The following is a 20707-nucleotide window of genomic DNA, read 5'->3' on the forward strand; positions in this document are numbered from 1 at the left end:
ATAGGCAATGACAAATTCTTACTTCCCCATTTTGGGCTGTGGGGCAGCTGGAAGTTTATCACGTAATTTCAATGCCTTCCTTGGTCCTGCTCTTAGCCTCTTCTCTGGACCCGGGGCCACAACTCAGTGCTGAATATAAACTTAGTCCGTCATTGTGAGGACTCATTTTTCAGGCAGAAAACAATAGCTGGCTTGTTCTAAGAGTCCCAGTGCAGGGTCTGTAGCAGTGAAAGCATATTTTTCTCCTTCCAGGAGCAGGAGGGTGCTGATGTCCCAGTCATTGATGTGAGCATTAAGGCCACAAGCTGTTGGTAAATAGCAGGCAGCAGGAACTGCTGCACTAGGTACCCCAAGGTCTAGTACTCACGATGTTCACTTTTCCGGTGGAGCCACTCTGCTTCCTCTCAGGTCCCAATTTCATGGCTCTGGATCTTCATGAGGTATCTGCCTCAACAGTCCTGAGAACGGTGTTAGAGGAGTGGGCAGGGACATGACAGACAGTTGCCTGTCACTGCTGGCAGGTGTCCCAGATGTTCTTTCACAGATCTCTCCCCCATGGAGAGTGATTCACAACAGTCTATTATTTCCATCTTGTTTTTAGTACTTGCAATCCACCCCTAAATAGGGATGGCAGTCTTTAGAGTAACCAGACACTATTGGGTTAAGCCTTTCACTTTCAGCAGGGCTTCCTATGCTGTACACAATTACATTTTTATATTGTACTTATAGCCCCTTCCCACAATTGTGACTAAAACCCAAGGGGTACTCAAATTAGAATCTTGCCTTTGCCACATATCCCTCCCAAAGCCAATATTGGTACTGGCCTCATCCAATTCACAGACTAGGTCAATATCAACCTTCTTCTTTGCTTTGAAAAAAAAAAAGCCTGCTGAAGGTCCTCCTACTCCCATGAAGGACCTTTCCTAATTAACACATCTCAGTGAGGGATAAAACATTTTTAGTATTCCAACAAAATAACAAATTCTTTTAACATGAGAAAACATGGTACTTTATCAATTACAGCAGAGAGTCTAGTTTTGTCTTACCCAACCAAACAACATTTAAAAATTTGATAGAGTAGCAGGAACTTTAGAGCTTGTCTCAATTGTTTGCCTCTCCCAGACTTTTAAAATACCACTGTTTCTCATGTTTCTCAGTAGGGTCACTGACACAGGTTTCTTCTATGCAGCAGAATATATTGCCATCAGGCCAGGGCAGAAATCCTTAAAGAACTGCAAAAGTCCATTGTTTTTTTTTTAAAAAGATTGATTGACTGATTGATTGATTTAATTTCTCTCCCCTTCCCCCCACCCCCATCAGCTCTCCGTGTGGGCGGCACCATTCTTAGGCTTCTTAGGCAGGCTGCACTTTCTTTCGTGCTGGGCGGCTCTCCTTACGGGGCGCACTCCTTGCGCGTGGGGCTCCCCTACACGAGGACACCCCTGCGTAGCAGGGCACTGCTTGCGCGCATCAGCACTGAGCATGGGCCAGCTCCACATGGGTCAAGGAAACCCAGGGTTTGAACCGCAGACCTCCCATGTGGTAGACAGACGCCCTAACCATTGGGCCAAGTTCGCTTCCCCAAAAGTCCATTGTTGACCTTTTCACATAATTTTTGCACTTTTTGTATTCATTCAGATTTGTTTTACTTTTACAAAACACATTATCACAATGAATGCTACCACAATACTTTTACAACTTGCTATATGCATCCTAGTTCTGTTCTGCATATCTCTATTTTCTGATTTTATAAAACTAAACATTTTATTTTAGGACAAAATACACCTTATTAAATTTCAGTTAGCATTCCCACAAACTTTTTACCTTTTTCAATATTTGCTTAACTTTTACATCTTTCATTTTATCCTATGAAGAAAAATAATTTATCTCAATTTAAGCAAGAAATATATTTCTGAAGAGACTTACAGTAATTCTATTAATCAACTATATACATATTCTACAACTACAGGGATCTCATTAACATTTCAAACTTAGGTAATAATATAAGCGCTTATTTAATTTTTTGGCCACTTGAATAGAGCTCTTTGAGAAGTTTTTATTTATTTATACCATCCAGAGATATTAAAACATACATTGACATTGAACAAACAGACAAACAGAAAAACAATTACAACACACCAACTGAAACAAAGTTTACAATTTGACTCATAATTCTTACTTTTCTGATATAGCTTTTTTTTTAAAGCTCTCCATCATTTCACATCTTAGATTTTACTGCTTTTAGGATTTCTTCTGGAATCATATTGCCTGTAACATGCAAACTTTTTCTTGGAAACACTTATTAGTAATCAGCAACCAGTTAGGATAACCTGAGCAACATAAATGCACTTAAGCTCTTATTTAGCAGTTTAGACAGACAGTTAACATGTCTTTTTTTGATTACTACTCTTTAAGACTACACTAAGACTTGAAGTTCAGGAGGAAGCTATTGATTCAAAACTGAAAATTCCTTTTAACACCTTGATAAAAATTTTGTACTGATTTTATTAATTTGGCTAAATAGACCCCATCAGAATTAGCACAAAAACAAAACAATCTCTCCTTGATAGTCACAATCAATTACTCCTGTATGCTAACTCCCTGTGACATAAGACTGCTTCTCTCGAGAAGTCCAACCATGCCAATCAGTAAAGGTCGCTTTATTCCCATTTTTACATGGATGGGGGTGTCTCTTGGAAGCAGAATAACAGGTTCTGCCATAAGGATATCTACAGCTGCAGTTCCTGTTGTGGCAGGGTATAAATCCAAGGCACTGCAACTGTGGAGGAGAATTGGGGAGTGCCAGGATTGCTCTGCTGAACCAGGAAAGTCCCCTCTTTGAGCAGGACCAGGAGTGGGCTGGTTGGAAGTTTCCCCAACAAGGGGGTGCCATTCTTATGATAATTAGAATGACATAGGCTAGACCCATGATTTCCTTTATCACAGCATAGACACAGCTCAGGTTGTTTCAGAGCAGAAATATTCTAAGCAGCATTGTTTTTCCCTCATAACTTTTGACAGTCTTTTCTTATGTGACCAATTTTTCCACAATTAAAACATTTTCCACAGAACCTTGTATTGATTTTCATCCCTACCATAGCCTGAGCCATCATTGTAGCATGGTAGCTCTCTGTCCCTACATTCTGGCACAATTTAATATATCCAGTCAAATCCACTTTACCTTTCAAAATCCCAATAGCTTTCTGACAATCCTGATTGGCATTTTCATAAACCATTAGCTGCAAAATAGTATCAGCAGCTTCTAAATTATTGACCTGTTTTTCGATAGCCTCTTGTAACTAAGCAATAAAGTCAGGGTAAGGTTCTTTAGGTCCTTGTAATATTTTTTGAAATGACACCAGAGGCTGGCCTTTAGCCTCAATTTTTTCCCATGCCCTTAAGGCAACAGCAGGGAGCCTGTGCAATGGCTTGATCATCCATTGTTAATTGCTGTTCTACTCCTGCCCAATCCCCCACCCCCACTAACTGATCCAAGGAAATGGGGATATTATGGGCTCTATTATGAGCAGCCTGAGTCTCTTCATGATCTGTCCACCAGGTTTTGAATTGTAAAAACTCTCCAGACCCTAGGGTGATGTGTGCCAATGTGGACCAGTCAGCCAGAATTAGCCTAGAGCCTTCAATAAGACCATGCACTGCACCATAGGTAAAAGGAGAATTTGGACCATATTGTTGCATTGCTGCTTTAATCTCTTTTAAAATTTTAAATGGGAAGGGTTCATGAGTGAACTCGTAAACTCCATTCTAGTTTTGAGGGTCAACTCCAGGAGCTACTCTTTCTCATATGGTAACTGGAAAGGCCATTTGAAGTTCCTCCAAGTCACCCTCCCTTCAAGCCTGTAAAATGCCCTCTTGTAAAGTTGACAACTTTGGCTGAGCATCTCTGGATATAGGAGGGGGAGGAGGTGTCGGTGGGGAGGAAAATGACTTTCTAAAGTCAGCTAATGAAGGAGCTGAAGGCAAAACTTCAGATTTAGTATCATCAAAAAATTCAGTAGGAGAAACTTCCTCACATTCTCTATTTTCATTTTTCTCTCCCTCATCCTCTGTTTGTAAGGGTTCTAAAATAGATTTAACAATAGTCAAAGTGGTTTCTATAATCTGTAAGAGTTCTAAAATATGAGGCTCACAGGCCTTGGCTCCTCCTGCTTTAAGGAGCTCTTTTAGGAGACAGACATATGGGTATATTTTGTTGAACTGTCTCCGCTTCCCATCGTAACCCTGCTAAAATAACCAAGAGTGTCCTTACTCACTGAGGACTTGTAAGGCCTTCCAAAAACTCAGGGATCTGCACCATAATAACACCGTTAGTTTCCCTCAAAGTGATTCTTCTTCCCCTGGAGCCCCACGTTGGGTGCCACTTGCTGCATTCAGCTCAAAATAGGTTGGCTTGATGGGAAGGCAATGCAGAAATAAAGGTAGAGACACAAGAGCAGAGACAAACCTGGGACCAGGAGACTCACAGATTCTGGAACTGAGAGCTTCAACCCTAGTTTTCCCATCACATTTATTGGGAAACTACCAAGCAGCTGTTTGCTATCCAAACTGCAACATCTTTTACAATAACAGGGAACAACTGCAACATCTACAATAGAACAGGTGTAACATTTACAATAAGAAACAGGTAAGTCAGTTTCCCACAACACCAAGGCAAAGAACATGATGCTTCATCTACTCATGGGGGTCTGGCTAATTCACCATCTCTCCACGACCAGCCCTGGGAGGACTTTCCTGAAAGCAGTCACCTTTGTGACTTTCTTTGCCACACCATCATTAGGCAAACAGTCCAACTGGAGTCCACTTCTTTCTCTCATTTCCCCAGTAGCCATCCTTTGCCAATATCAGTGCTGCCTGGTCATGAGAAATGAGTTAACTTTTGCAAAGCATGGTTCCAGGGACCACAGGCATCTGTTGACCTCGCCATCACTCATGGGAGAAGATATACAGGATGTGATGGTATGCAGCTGGATGATTCAAGCTGTTGTCAGGATAAAGTTGGACCTGAATTCCATCATTTTCCTCTGGGCCTCCAGACCTAGTCGTACACCCAGATCATTGTAACTTAGTGCCCAACCCAAACAGCCTTAGTGTGCTGCTTGAGGAGATGCTGGCTCCTGCACTGAGGTCCAACTCATGAGGTCTCCCTCACAACAGGGTCAGGGGCTAGATGACCCACCTGTGTTCAATGTCTTGGTGGTAGGGGCAATTAGGCACTCATTCTGTCTCAGTTGTATGACCCAAAGTTTGGGTCCCCAGGTTTTTGGGATTCCCTTTATCCCAAGTGGCTCTCAGCAGGTCTGTTGGAGGTGGTCTCTTGAGGCAGGAGGGTCATGGTTGTCTTCATCACTGGGCAGCACATCGATGCTCTGCTTCCTCATTACTGTGAATATTCTTCTGTTACCTGCTTCAGGGTAGATGAGTTGAATATAAAATTCTTATGTGGGGTGTCTGAGTATGAGCCAGTAAATTCTAGGATGGGGTCTCAGTGATGATGGGGTTTGTTAGGAAATTGTACATAGTGAAAGTCTATAGAGATGAACATGATTATGAAGAACATCAATCAATCCTATACCAAACTGATGTCCTTAACCAGTGTGTTCACTGACCCTCTCAAAGTGTACACAAAGTTGGGTGCATGCCAATGCATGTTTTTTGGAGAGAGAATGTTCATAACTTTCACCACATTTTCATACAGAAGTTAACTTTCTCCTCCATCTCTTTTACATAATCCCATTTTACATAATCACATTTCAACTCCCCCAGTTTTTTTAAACTTCACTAAAGATAACTGCCTTGAAATGTCCTAGGTTTCAATTTAGAAATTTCCAGTAATATCAGGGGAGTTAAGCTGGGTTCACAAACCCCTAGAAATGATTGAGCTCAGTCTAGGACAACATGAATCCTCCCAAGACAAAAACACCTATATTTCTTTGGGGAGGTAATGTAAGAATAGCAGTCTTTCAAAGGATCTTCTGACCCAAAATGTTTATGATCCACAGGTCCCTGGAATGGTCTGTCCTTAGAAGATGTTCACCCTGAGAGGATTATGACTGGCCCACAAAATTTTGCAAGGTCATTCAGAGGTAGGAACCAAAGAGAAAGCAGCAGAAAATGCCATCACCAAGCCCAGAGCTATAGCTTTTTAAAAGGAATAGCTGGCTATTTTCACATGCAACCTATTATGAACACTGACAATAAAATCGTGTAGATCATTAGACTCACATAACTGTCCTTGGCCTATCCCTAATCTACAAACCCAAAATAGAAACTATGGAAAGACAGCCTTTCTGTTAATGCCTAAATTAGTAGGAGGAAGAGATCTGGAACCAGTGCTGGGATTGCATGTGGTAAGTGAGACTGGGTTTAACAAGTACAACTTGGGAAGCAGACTTGGCCCAGCAGATATGGTATCCGTCTACCACATGGGAGGACCACGGTTCAAACTCCGGGCCTCCTTGACCCATGTGGAGCTGGCCCATGTGTAGTGCTGATGTATGCAAGGAGTGCCCAGCCATGCAGGGGAGTCGCCCATGTAGGGGAGCCCCACATGCAAGGAGTGCACCCCATAAGGAAAGCCGCCCAGCATGAAAGAAAGTGCAGCCTGCCCAGGAATGGCGCTGCACACATGGAGAGCTGACACAGCAAGATGACACAACAAAAAGAAACACAGATTCCTGTGCCGCTGACAACAGAAGCAGATAAAAAGAACATGCAGCAAATGGACACAGAGAACAGACAACTAGGGTGAGGGGAAGGGGAGAAAAATAAATAAAATAAATCTTAAAAAAAAAACAAGTACAAGTTGAGGAAATCAAGAGCCCCATGAAAAATACTTTTGATGGGATCATCAGTAGACTGCACCTGGTGAACTCATAGCCAGTGTGCTGGAAACAAACCAGTAGAAACTTCCCAAACAAAAGGCAGAGAGAAAAAAGTGAAAGCAATTGTAAACACTATCCAAGAACTGTGGGAAAATTACAAAAGGTGTGACATAATTGTAGTGGACATAATTGAAGAAGAGATAAGCAGAGAAAATGTATGATACATTAATGCCTGAGTATTGTACAAAATTAGTGCCAGATACCATCAATAAATCTAGGATGCTCAGAGAAGCCCAGGAAAGATAAATATATATATTTAAAAACCTACAATTGGGAAACGGACTTTGGCCCAGTGGTTAGGGCGTCCGTCTACCACATGAGAGGCCCGCGGTTCAAGCCCCGGGCCTCCTTGATCCTTGTGGAGCTGGCCCATGCGCAGTGCTGATGCGCGCAAGGAGTGCCGTGCCACACAGGGGTGTCCCCCGCGTAGGGGAGCCCCACGCGCAAGGAGTGCACCCATAAGGAGAGCCGCCCAGCGCGAAGGAGGGAGCAGCCTGCCGAGGAATGGTGCCGCCCACACTTCCCGTGCCGCTGACGACAACAGGAGCGGACAAAGAAACAAGACGCAGCAAAAAGACACAGAAAACAGACAACCGGGGGAGGGGAGGGGAATTAAATAAATAAAAATAAATCTTTAAAAACAAAAACAAAAACAAAAAAAAACCTACAATTAACAAAAGAAGAAAAAAGAATTAAAAAACCTTACCCGTAGCCATATCATACCCAAACCAAATGTTACATAGACAAATAATAAATATTGAAAGGAGTCAGAGGAAAGTGTAAGAGCAAACAAACCCACAACATCAAATTCCAGTTACCTAGGGAGGAGTAAGGCTGAGAATGAGATTGGACTTCTCTTCTAAAGTCATATAAAAAGGAAAGAGAAGAGTGAAATAATTCAAATGTTGAAAGAAAATATATCAATGGAGAATTCTGTACCCAGGGAAATGAACCATCAAAGGTGAAGGTGAAATAAAGATTTTCTTAGGCATACAAAAACTGGGACAATCAGTTGATAGTAGGCCTGTCTTTAAAGAAATGTTGAAGGAAGTTTTTCAGAGAAGGAAATTGATATAGGGTAGAATGTCAACTATAGAAAAAGGAGAAAGAGTGTTAAGAGGCAGTAAACGAAAGTAAAATAAAATGTTTTTACATCTAATTCATTTAACAGATAACAGTTTATTCAAAATAATTACAGCAACTGTATTATGATGTTAGCAGGAAGGGGCAAATGGGAATACTCTGTTTTAAATTACCTAAGACATGATATAGTAATCTTTACATTTCTTAGATATTTATAGATGCATATTGTAAACTCTAGGACAACCACTAAAATAAAAAAAACTGATGTATAATTGATAGGCTGAGCATGAGAGAAAATGGAATCATATATAATGCTCAATTACATCAGTGGAGGTAGAAAAATAATGGAAAAAGAGAGTGAACATCACCAACCCCAAATCCTCAAGATTGGAGAATGAACAATGGACTAAAGTGGACTTATTATTATTCTATTATAGACTTACTATTCTAGCAATGGAAGAACTTTTATCATTGATATAAAGGCAGTGGCCACCAAGATTCTGAGGGGAGGGAGAGGGAAGCATAGGTGTAACACAGGGAGCAGTTTTGGGATACTGGAATTATCCTGCATGACATTGCAATGATGGATACAGGCTATTATACATTTTGTCATAACCGATAAAATTGTGCTGGGTAGAGTGTAAACTATAATGTAAACTATTTTCCACATTTAGAAGCAACGATTCAATATGTGTTCATCAATTGTAACAAATGTATCACACTAACAAAAGATACTATTAATGTGGAAAACTGTGGGAGGGGGGTGGGTTGGGGTATATGGGAATCTCCTATATTTTTATGTAATATTTATGTAACTTAAAGCTTCTTTAGAAGTAAAAATTTATTTTAAAAATTAATTTAAAAAGAACAATGGTAATAAATAGAAAACAGTTAAATATAGAGTACACATTAGCACAATTATACTAATGACTTAAAATGTCACTGTGCTCACCCACCATTCAAATGCAGATACTATCAGAGTGTATTAAAAAAAATACTATATTTTGTCTATAAGAACTTCATTTTCAATGTAAAGTCAAAAAATGAAAATAAAGGAGTGGAGAAAGCAATATCCTATAAACACTATTGCAAAGTATGCTTGAGTATCAATTTCAGATAAAGCTGACATCAAAACAATGAAAATTATCAGGGATGTAAAAAAATACTACCTAATGATAAAGGAATCAATTCTCTAAGGGACATAATGATCCTTAATGTGTGTGCCCCTACCAACAGGTCACCCATATACTGTACTTGAATAGGACACTTGACTAAAGAAGGTAAAAACGACCAATAAAGTCATGCAAAATTGTTCACAATGGTTTCCCTAAGGAAAACACAAGTAAAACTTAACGGGATACCAATACACATCCACTAAAGTGCCTACAACAGGGAAGCGAACTTGGCCCAATGGATAGGGCATTCTCCTACCACATGGGAGGTACATGTTTCAAATCCTGGGCCTCCTTGACCCGTGTGGAGCTACTGATGTGCACAAGGAGTGCTGTGCCATGCAAGGGTGTCCCCCACATAGGGGAGCCCCATGCACAAGTAGTGCACCCTGTAAGGAGAGCTGCCCAGTATGAAAGACAGTGCAGCCTGCCCAAGAATGGTGCTGCACATATGGAGAGCTGACCCAACAAGATGATGCAACAAAAAAAGAAACACGGATTCCCAGTGCTGCTGATAAGGATAGAAGCGGTTACAGAAGAACATGCAGTGAATGGACAGAGAGAGCAGACAACTGAGGGGTGGGGTGAAGGGGAGAGAAATAAAAAAATAAATATTTTTTTAAAAAGTGCCTACCATAAACAAAGAAAATTTGTCATATCAAATTTTGGCAATGATATGGAGAGGCAAGAACCCTAATACATTGCTGAGAGAAGTTGAAAATAATACAACCACTTTGGAAATTATTTGGCAGTTTCTTAAAATTGAAACAAATACTTTGTAATTCAACAAGTCTCTCCTAGTTATTTACTCAAGGAAAAAAAATTGTTTCACAAAAATTTGTAACCTGAATGTTCACAGCATCTTTATTTTTAATACTCAAAAAGGGAGGTTTATTAAACATCCATCAACAGGAATATGAATAAACAATTAGCCATATAATAGAATACTATTTAGGAAATAAATGGGATAAACATGATATACACACAACAAAATGGTTCTCATTATAATTATGCCCAGTGAAAGAACCATCCTAATCTATATCAAGAGATTTAATTGACCCGAAATTCTAAAATTTATTAAAGATATTATAACATTGATTATCTATTGGTGGGGAGGGAAGAGGGACTGTTTTAACTTGAAAAGAGAAGGAGGGAACTTTTCAGTGATGGAATTTATCTTCATAAGTATGCATGCAGTAGTCAAAACTTTGCAAGTATGGAATGTACATATCAGTATTTTTTAAAAAAACCTTAATAGGGAAAGAAAGGGAAATGAAAAGAAAAGGCAAGAGTAAAACATCGTTGTTAACTACTAAAATATATTTTAAGGAATTCTTTTTACATGCCTTCCCCATACAACAAAGTAAACCCATAATATAGTAAACATTGATCTTGATGGTATTTTTCATACATACTGCTATGAGCTATTTCTTTAACGTAGTTACTCTTATGTTAAAATTGTAAGTTCAAATTAATAGAATAAAATACCAAAGTTAAATACCACAGACCTGGAGCTAGGGAGAGAGGTCTGCACTGCAGACAAAACCAAAGGGCCAGACACTGTGTGGGATGGTTGAATGCTTGGTAGAGGGTGGGGACACAGGGAAGCTCTTGAATTTGTTGGTCACTCTGACAACCTCCTTTCTTTCCACCCACACAACACAAAAGTGCATCCCCCTATGTTCCTGAACAAGCCTAGATCCTCAGGATAGAACCAAGGATACAATAGACCCAGGCCTTCCCTGAAGGAATTCATGTCAATACAGTGGGAAAATATGGACAGTTCTTGATTGCTTGGTGATAAAGTATATGAAGGAAAAGTCCAGGCCACAGTGAATATTCAGGAAAAGGAATGGGACTTAGTCATGTAAGTCCCAATTGAGGTGACATTTAAGCTTAGACCTAAAGGACATGAGGGGACTACAGAGGTAAGGAGTAGAATGTTCTGAGCAGAGGAAAGAATATGTTGAAATATTCAAGCCAAGAAGAGCTCCCCACTGGCTGAGAACCATGAAAAAGTTATTGAAGCAGAAGAGCATGTCCTTAATCAGTGACCTTGCAGATGCAAGGAAGTGTAGAGGTCATGATAAGGATTGATGATTTCCTTCAAAGAGCAAAGTGGAATAACTGTTGTATTTAAAATTAGGGATTCTCCCTATTTCTCTGTTGGCTCCATTTTGTGCGTGTCTCTCTATCTGTGGATCCCAAGTCTTAATTCAGGTTCATTATATATATATATTGAGTCTTTATCTCCCCACCTCTATCTGGGACCCTCCATCTCCTTCTCTAAGGTTTTTCACTCTTCTCCTTTTTCTTTGTTTTTCTCTGTCTACAGGCCTCTTCTTAGACAACTTCATTCATATCCCAGCAGGAAGGTATGTGGGTCATGAATGAAATCTTGCATGGGAGCTTGAGAATGCATTTTTTCGACATGCTCTGGCTCAACAAGAACCGTAGAGTATCCTCTATACTTTGGTTTTGCATGCTCTGGTGGGTTCTTCCCAGATGAGGTAAGTGATGGAGAGAGTTGGGTGGAAATGGGATACCACTGGTCTTCCTCCTCACCCATCCTTGTAAATTCCCCATATTTTCATTAAAGAAGTGAAAGTTGTTGAGGAGTGGGTCTCAAGGACTCACAGATCAGTCTCTTCCTTACCACTGTTGAAAGATTCCATTTAGCACCTAATGCCTGTCATAGAAACATGAAGGACTTTTATCCATTGGTCAACAGTCCTTTAGAGAAGGTTTCTTTATATTTTACTGAAACTTAATTTTTTTATTTAAAAATTTAATTGAACTATATCTTTTATGAATGAACAAACACAAACAATTAAGTGTACAATTAATGTGAACTTACAAAACAAACATGCATATCATCATATAGGGTTCCCATATATCAATCCACAATCAATACCCTGTATTTTTATGAAATATTTGTTAAAAACTATGAAAGAACACCTGAAACTTAATTCTTAAGCATGGATAGTCTTCATATATTGTCTGGGCTGTTATTACTATGGTATTGTTGTAGACGTCGGGAGAGGTTCATTTATTTATGTATAGAAAGGCCAGGACTCAGGAATAATTTTGGGAAGGAGAAAGGATTTATATACGACCAGCCAGGCTTAGAGCTTCTCATTCAAAATCCAAGTCCTGAATAGAATTTTGGGTCCTTTTTATATAGACGATATAAGGGTGGGGAGTCAAATGGTGCTTCTATGAAAGAAAAGAGTTTTGTTAGTTAAGTGTTTGAGTACCAGATAGGTTTTGAATTAACATATCTTCCACATGCCAGGTGAGCTTGAATTAGCATATCCCCCACATTCCAGGTAAGCTTGGATTAACATCTTGCCCATATTCCATCTGGATGCAACTTTGAATATACATTTAGTCTAGATCCTTTTTGAACATTCAAAGCCTATAGGGCTTATATTAATTAATTGGATTTCTAGACACACTTGGATACAGAATTAGATAAATTTGAATTCATGCACAGGCTATATTATATCTCCCCTTTGAAGCCAAGCTTAAGTTTATTTAAGCTTTGGCATCACTATTGTCAGAGTCTCTCCAGGCTGACTGGTATGTATATAGAGTTCGCATTGCTAAATTGTTTTCCTCGGACTGGAGTCATTGCCATGATTACCAAGGGCAGGTCTGTAGCTTCTCACTGTCCTACACACACAGCTCAGGACACATACAGCTCAGATTATCTACAAAGAGAGGAACAGCCTCCCACCCATAGCCCACATCATTTTCCCCCCTTATGCCAACTTAACTTGCTAAGCATTGGCATAATTATTGTTGGAGTTATGAAGTGAGTGGCTGTTTATTGTTTTCATTGATTACTCCACTTATCAATTTCTCAGTGAGTACCTAAAGACAAAGTTCCTGGGTAGCATCCGGGGTTTATCCTGTTTTCAGAAGAAGTTTTCTCCCTGGACAGTAGAATCCTGGGGGTTGGCCCTCCCAGCAGTCATTCTTGGGATTATTGGTATTTATGTGGATTTCTTGCCAGGCTCCAGATCCATCTATTAATTTTATTTTACCCTTCTAGAGTTTACACCTTTAATCTTAAAAGGGTGCTGAAGGAAAATGATCTCTTTTCTGTAACTACTTCCTGCTGGTCATAGGTTGTAGTTCTTACCTAAGAAGGTGTAAAAACTTGTTATTTTATTTTGACTGGAGGAAGATGGATCTGGCATTCTGTACAAAGCTGGATGAAGTTTTCATATGGTTAATAAGATGTTCATTTAGAAAGAAACAAACTTAATTAAATTTTGGAATACCTGTTTTTTAAAAGAGGACATTGGATTACAGAGGCAGAAATGTTAGGTGCTTATAAAGATGGCACCCTTTTTCAAAAGTTGGTGGAGAACAGTATATATATATATATGTATATATATATTTAAAGTTATTTATTTTCAAAGAGAAATTATAATAGATAACAGTATTAGGTACGTAGCTTTGTTTTGAAGATGCATTCCAGGCTGTTTAATGATTCATGTGCTTTGTCAGGTGCTTCTGGTGAACTGGCACCTTTTGGGAAGTTAGTTTCATTCAGGATTAGTGCACCAAGTTGGAAATTCCCTTAGTTTTAGCTGCGGTAGTGATCAGAACTACAGAATAACGTTTTTTACATTTTAGTTTTTGTTGGAGATTTGGACCCGAAGGGTATTGGGAATGAAAAAGAGAGAAAAAGAGAGAGAGTGAAACAAAGAGAGAAAGAGAAAGAGCTGGGATCAGGACGTCTGCGAGTAATGACTCCTCAGACAACTTTTTTTTTACATGTGGAATAATATATACTCAAACTATTGAGATAACAAGCAGCGTAACTACACATTAACAAGACTCATAAATTAAAGAACTTATCTCAAAGAACAAAGATTTAGTATTCCTTTCAAACTACAAAGTGTGTTTGCTCGTATTTCCCCTGCCCCAGACAGCTCCATCCTGTTGACGCAAAAGGCTTAATTGCTGCATCCCTATGTTAAAAGTGTAGCCATGGAAACAGCACATCTCCTTTGCAAGACCATCATGCCTCAGTTTCCAACAGGTTTTAATTGAATAATTTCTGATGATTTTGAGAGATGGTGACCCATCACTGGCAAGCAAGCCTTGTTTTGCACACAGTAGACTACAGTAGAGTGGTAGGGTGGCTGAGCCTGGCACCAATTAACCAGCTACCTGCAAGCCCCTGGTGGCCCCATTGTTTTCAGCTAAGACTGCCACCTTACTTTATAGACATGTTTATTAACTATTTAGAAAATGAGGTTACCAGGAATTTAACATGTCTAATGTACTTTTGTACCCAATCCAGAATAGAAAAGATAACATAATTTTTAGGCATATATTTAGATCAGGATAAAAGTACAGCACTTAATATTAATTAATATATTAATAAATGCATGAGGATTCAGAGTTGCAATTAATAGTTTTAAGTTTCAGGTTTGTAATACTTTACATGTTATCTCTGCATGGGAGCAGGCCATAATGCCAATTGTTTAAGTTTTACTTACAGTATCCTGGTAATCATGGCTCCACTTAGCATGCTCTTCACACAGTGAACAAGTGGCAGCATCCTTGCTCCTAGAGAGAAGCCAAGAAGGTAGGTTCCAGTATTTCACTGGCCTGGTGCATAGTGCTCTCTGGCACTAAGGAACAGTGCCAGACTGGAGGCAATATCCACTGTACACTTGGCTGTACCGAGCAATCATTGGCTGCTGCAGGATCTTGAAGCTGCAATGTAGCTTCCATCAACTTTAGGAGCACAACCAGGGATGTGATGTAGCAAATATTTCTATTTGAGGAGTCTGTGACCAGCCTAGTCAATAACTCATGTGGAAAGGCAACCTGTGATGTATTCAAGGCCCAGTTTGAATGTACAAGAGAGTTTGACAATGTTAAAGTTTATCCCTTGATTTTATATATATTTCAAAACATTTTTAATGCAAACATTATATATCAAATGACTTTATTTTTTTACACTTTTACCATGAAGATATTAGCAGGCATTTTACCTTAGTAGTAGAAGAAAAAAACTCAACAAATATTTTTCATTGTTAAAATGAAAACAAAAGATTCCCAATAGAATTAAGGTAACTTTTCATTACCATTTACTTAAATATGCACATTGCGGTGACCTTCAGACTGGTTTTATTATCATGAAGTTATTCTTTGCCATCAATACCAATCCAGGTTTTTAGATAACAATGGCTTCTAGAACTAGAACCTTTTAAATGCCTGTTTGGAAGATTTTTTTTTTTTTTTACAAACTTTTACAATTGACCACAATTATAGACAGGCAAATTTACTCCAGATTACAATTAGCAACCAGTGGAATTTACCCCCATGCATTTAAGAGAGAGCAGTTTTTCACTAAATTTAATTTCATTAAACAAGAGCTTACAGTTCCCATTATTTTAACGATTCAACACATACAATGTTAACTTATTAACCTGGTATTTTATAAACCTAAGACAATATTTAAGCTAAACAAGTTGAAACTGTTATTGATTAAACAAACTATGTTGTTTTCCATTTTTTCCAGGGGCTTAAAACCTTTTGTTTTGATAATGATAAACCTGAATAATTTCAAAAGCATACTAACTTTTAGACTTTGGAATATAAAGCAATTATTTAACCTGTTTTAATTGTAATTTAATAAGGATTTTATAGCTTTTTAAAGTTCTTTGTATTTAGATTTTACAGGACTTTTTATACCATTTAGTTTAATTTGGGTTTTAGAAATATATGTATTACTTATATAACTGCATATTTAACCTTAAGAAATTGAGCAAATAGGCAGACATGAATAGTTTGATACAGAAACACCATTTAGTTATTTAAAACCCCTTTTTCTTTGCTGGTTAATTAAAAATGTTGTTCCCTCACTGACTTTTCTAGTTACATTGCTGTTTGGAGGGAACCTGGCAAGCATTTAGGTTTTTGTTCAGACTTGAAAGAAACTGGGAAGCTTTTACTCATTTTTTTCCCTCTGAGACAGCCTGAACAATGGGGGGGGGGGGGGGGGAGGCTTCTTCAGTAAGGCCTGGTACCCCAGGAAGAGTATTGCTTATTCCTGGAAAACCTGGCAACAGTTATTTCTGATTTCTGGTGGAAATGGCCAATCAGAATTCATTTATATTATTTTAAAGGTCAAGGAAAAAAGACAGTTTTTCCTTTAAAAGGGTAGAGAGGAAATGAAAAGACCAAAAATATTAAAATGGCACAAAAGTGATATGCATAAGCCCCCCCCTTTTTTTTTTCTAATTTAACTATAAGGTTTTAAAGTTTAATTATTAAGTTGAATTGTTAAGGGGTGGGCCAGATTTCAAGGAATCACAAGTAAATGCAGTCTACAATTACCATTGCAATAGTTGAAGACCAGGGGCAAATTAACCATGAAACAACTATAGGATAGGTTTGAGTAACAAGCACCAATATTACAAGAAGCATCAGACAAACCTGAAGCAGCCACAAACAAAGGCAAATCAATTCAATATTACCATCACAATAGCCGAAATCCAGGTTATATTCACTCTGTTGTAATAGCCCCAGCTACCAACTTATATATATATACATAAGGGAACTTATACAATGATTCTAATTCTTAGCTATAGTTCTTAGTATGTTTTTACCTTAAGATGAATTGGACACCTTAATTAAGTTACAAGAACCTTATTAGAAACAACCCAACGTAGTCCTCCTGTTTTTTTAGTAACTGAATAAATTTCATCTGTGGCCTATGCATTTAATTCATCAGTAAGACAGCATTGGCATTTAAAGATTCATTTTAAGTTACCTTTTACCATGATTTTTTTAGGCACAAGCAAAGTGAAAGAAGGTAAACACAATTAAGTACAGATTAAAATCGAATTCCATATCTTACCATTTTAAGGAACTCCCTGACCCTAATTGATAGCACATGGGATATCATTTGTTACTATTTACACCTTTTGTAGGCACAATTGAGTTTAAATTGAGAAATTGATGTTTAATTTTTTTCAATTTTTAAGGAGACATGATGAATTTTTAAGGAGACAATTTTTAAGGGTTTTCAGATTCATCTTTTTTTTTTCTTTTTTTCTGCAGTATCTCACGACCTTTACTGCTGACTGCTCCCAGCCAAACCATTAAAAGAGCTATCAAGTGATTAGTGGTTTATTGTTTTCAAGCAATAGCCTCCTTCCTTTAGACCAAGGTATTTTACCAGTTTACAGGTTTAAACATTTCAAAGTATTTCTACATAGACTTACAAAGAGAGAGATTTCCTTTACCTCCCCACTTCCAGGTAGATCAGTGATTTGATTGGAATATGGCTTATGAATAGAAGACACGGATTCACTTGAAAGGAGCAAGCCACTCCCCCTTCCCAGCTCTCCTCTTTTGTTATGCATCCTCCCAAAGGAAGGAGGGGAGATAAGGTGATGGTAGCAAGTTCCAGTCTAGTAAAATGGCTTGAAGGAACTTTACAAATTTGGTACCTTTCCCAGGGACCCCCACCCTGGCAGGGCTATGGTTCAAGTCACTGGCTTCATCAGCCACCCTGACTGGGACAGCTCCAATAAACTTGGGTGCATGGCACAGAAATCAACATAATCCCCAAGCTTGGGCAAATGGGGCGGACCCAGAGAGGCAAGACAGCAGAGCATGTGCACATACATTCAGATGCCACAGTTTTGCTTTAAAGTACAATGAATTCACTCCATTGCCAATGGCAAGGGAGGGTTCCAGCTTAACCAGATTTTACCACTTTACATAATTACACAATTCTAACACTAGCATTTAGCAGACAGAAGCACAAAACTTATCGATCTGACTAAAAATTTTTATACATATTTTCTTCAGCAAGGCTGCCCCTGCAGCCATTACAAGCTTTTAGAAAGCGAGAACACTTAACATTAACATCTGAACAGGATTTCCTGCTTATGCTTGCTGCCTATAAAGTGAACTCATTTGCAATTCAGTACCATAACAAAAGATTCCAGCTGGACCTTTTCAATTTAACTCTACACCCAGATCAAGCTTCACTAGAAAGCCGATTAATTTTCTTGTAACCAAGTTTTTAAAAATCCAGACCAATTTCCAGGACATTAGGACTTAAACCTACAAACATCCTTTTTTATTATAATCAAGCCTTCACTACCTCAGTGGAGACAAGATGAGAACCAGATACTAACATGCAGTTAGGCAAACCTAAACACCAGGCTTTTCCCTTTCTTTCCTTTACTTTCAGACCTGGAGGAGATGGCTTCCCCCCAAATATCTGGAGGTAACAGGGTCTCTCCTGGGAGGTAATCATGCTCCCTATCCTAGCAATTAAAGCTAGGGTTTTACTGACACTACGCTCCCTGGGGGAGTCTTACCTTTTTCCATGTTTAGGGTCTTTTTCATTCCCAGAATTTTTTCCAGACCTTTCACTGCCCATGATTTTCATTGAGAAGATTCTGGTGGAGCCCACATGTTTTCTGGATTAAATGTTATCTAAGGGAACCCAGATCGGGGTTCATCTGAGTCCTCCTGGCTCCCTTGGGATCTGGAAGGAGTAGCAAAATGCAACCTTCTCTGGTCTTCATTTTGACCAGATGAGCCCCCAAATGTTGTAGACATTGAGAGAGGTTCAATGATGTGTATATAGAAAGGTCAGGACTCAGGAATAATTTTGGGAAGGGGAAACGATTTATTTATGAGTGGCCAGGTTCAGAACTTCTCATTCAAAATCCGAGCCCTGAATAGAATTTTGGGTCCTTTTTATATAGATGATATAAGGGTGGGGAGTCAAATGGTACTTCTATGAGCGAGAATGACTTTTCTTTGTTAGTTGTTTGTCTGAGTACCAGACAGGTTTTGAATTAACATACCCCCCCCCATGCCAGGTGAGCTTAAATTAGCATATCCCCCACATTCCATCTGGATGCAACTTTGAAAACACATTTAATCTAGATTCTTTTTGAACATTCAAAGCCTATAGGATCTATATTACTTAATTGGATTTCTAGGCACACTTGGATACAGAATTAGATAAATTTGAATTCATGCACAGGCTATATTAGTATAAGCCAAAGAAACTCATTCTGACACAACAAGAAAAATTTATGAAAAGAAGGAATGAGTCTCTCACATGCACACACACACAAAACTGAGGCAATAGGCCCTGGAATTCATGGGAGCTTGGCTTAATGGGTCAAAAGTAAAGAATTTAGGAGTTGACAAAAATATTGGCCAGTAAATGACAGCAAAGCATAAACTAACTGTTGGTGCAATTCTGACAGATTTGCGAGCAGAGGTGAAGACTCACAGCAGAAAACATTCAAGTGTCACAGGTAGGACGGAGCCCACAGAAGGGAATTACAGCAAAATGAAACCTCCAAAACTCCTGAAGAAGAGATCTAGGCAATGTCTCAGACTCAGCACAATGGGAAACCTCTGGGTCAGAAAGCTTCAAGTTGTCAGAGGCCTGGGCCTTTCCAAATGCAGAATTTTAACATCAGTGGGCATGGAATGCTGAGTGCAGTTCTGCAGGGCATGCAAACGAGGTCATAATTAACTGGCTAAAAATGGCTTATTTGGGATATTTTAAAATAATAATTGTAGGTGTTAAGATTTGAGTTTAGGTCCCAGAGATTTTCTCTGGAGAAGTAAACTACACAAGAGTGACATGATCCTTCTAATAGAATATCCCAAAGAATCCACAAGAAAACTATTAGAACTAGTTAAATAATTTGGCAAAGTTGCAGGCTACAAGATTAACATACAAAAATCAGCTGTGATTTTATACTCCAAGAATGAAAAGTCCACAAAGAAAAAAAAAATTTCTTTTTTAATTCCAGTCGCTCATAGAAGAGAATAACAGCTAGGAATTACTTTGACCAAGTAGCTGAAGAATTTGTACAATGAAATGTATAAAACACAGCTGAAATAAATTACTATTAAGATGGCAATACTACACAAAGCAATCAATGCAATACCTGTCAAAATCCCTGCAAGGCTTTAGCAGAAATGAAAAATCTGATCCTTAAATTCATATGGAATTACAACAAACCCTGTGTAGCAGATTCATATTATTGGTGAATTCCAAAAAGAAATATTGGATTATGTTTGTAAACTGATCTTCTTCTATGGGCATATTAGATTATATTGGATTCATAGGTTTACTTGATTAAGTAATTATGTTAACCTCTTGTGCCAGTAGGGCAATGAGTCTCCACCCCTTGGTGGGTGGGGACTCACAGATAAAAGGCATGGCAAAGGACAGAGCTGAGGATTCTTAATGTTAGAGTTCTGATGTTGGAGTTTGATGCTGAAGCTGCAGTCCTGGGAAGCAAGGAACCCTGAACCCAGAGATAAGAAAGAACCTGGAAGGGAGGAACCCAGGAAGCCTGAACTCTCACAGATGTTGGCAGTCATCTTGCACCAAAATGTGAAAACAGACTTTGGTGAGGGAAGTAACTTATACCTTATGACCTGGTATCTGTAAGCAACTAACCCAAATAAATATCCTTTATAAAAACAAATCAATTTCTGGTATTTTGCACCCCTTTGGCTGAC

At 38.8% G+C, this 20707-nt stretch overlaps 1 protein-coding gene across 1 annotated transcript in view; it reads right to left on the reverse strand.

Annotated features, from left to right (window-relative positions):
* The window catches only part of LOC101421007 (zinc finger protein 709-like), a 211055-nt gene that overhangs the window by 100032 nt on the left and 90316 nt on the right, over positions 1 to 20707 (reverse strand). The gene's annotated exons all lie outside the window — the stretch shown is intronic.

This window comes from Dasypus novemcinctus, chromosome 6, assembly GCF_030445035.2.
Source record: "Dasypus novemcinctus isolate mDasNov1 chromosome 6, mDasNov1.1.hap2, whole genome shotgun sequence".
NCBI classification, from domain to species: Eukaryota; Metazoa; Chordata; class Mammalia; order Cingulata; family Dasypodidae; genus Dasypus; species Dasypus novemcinctus.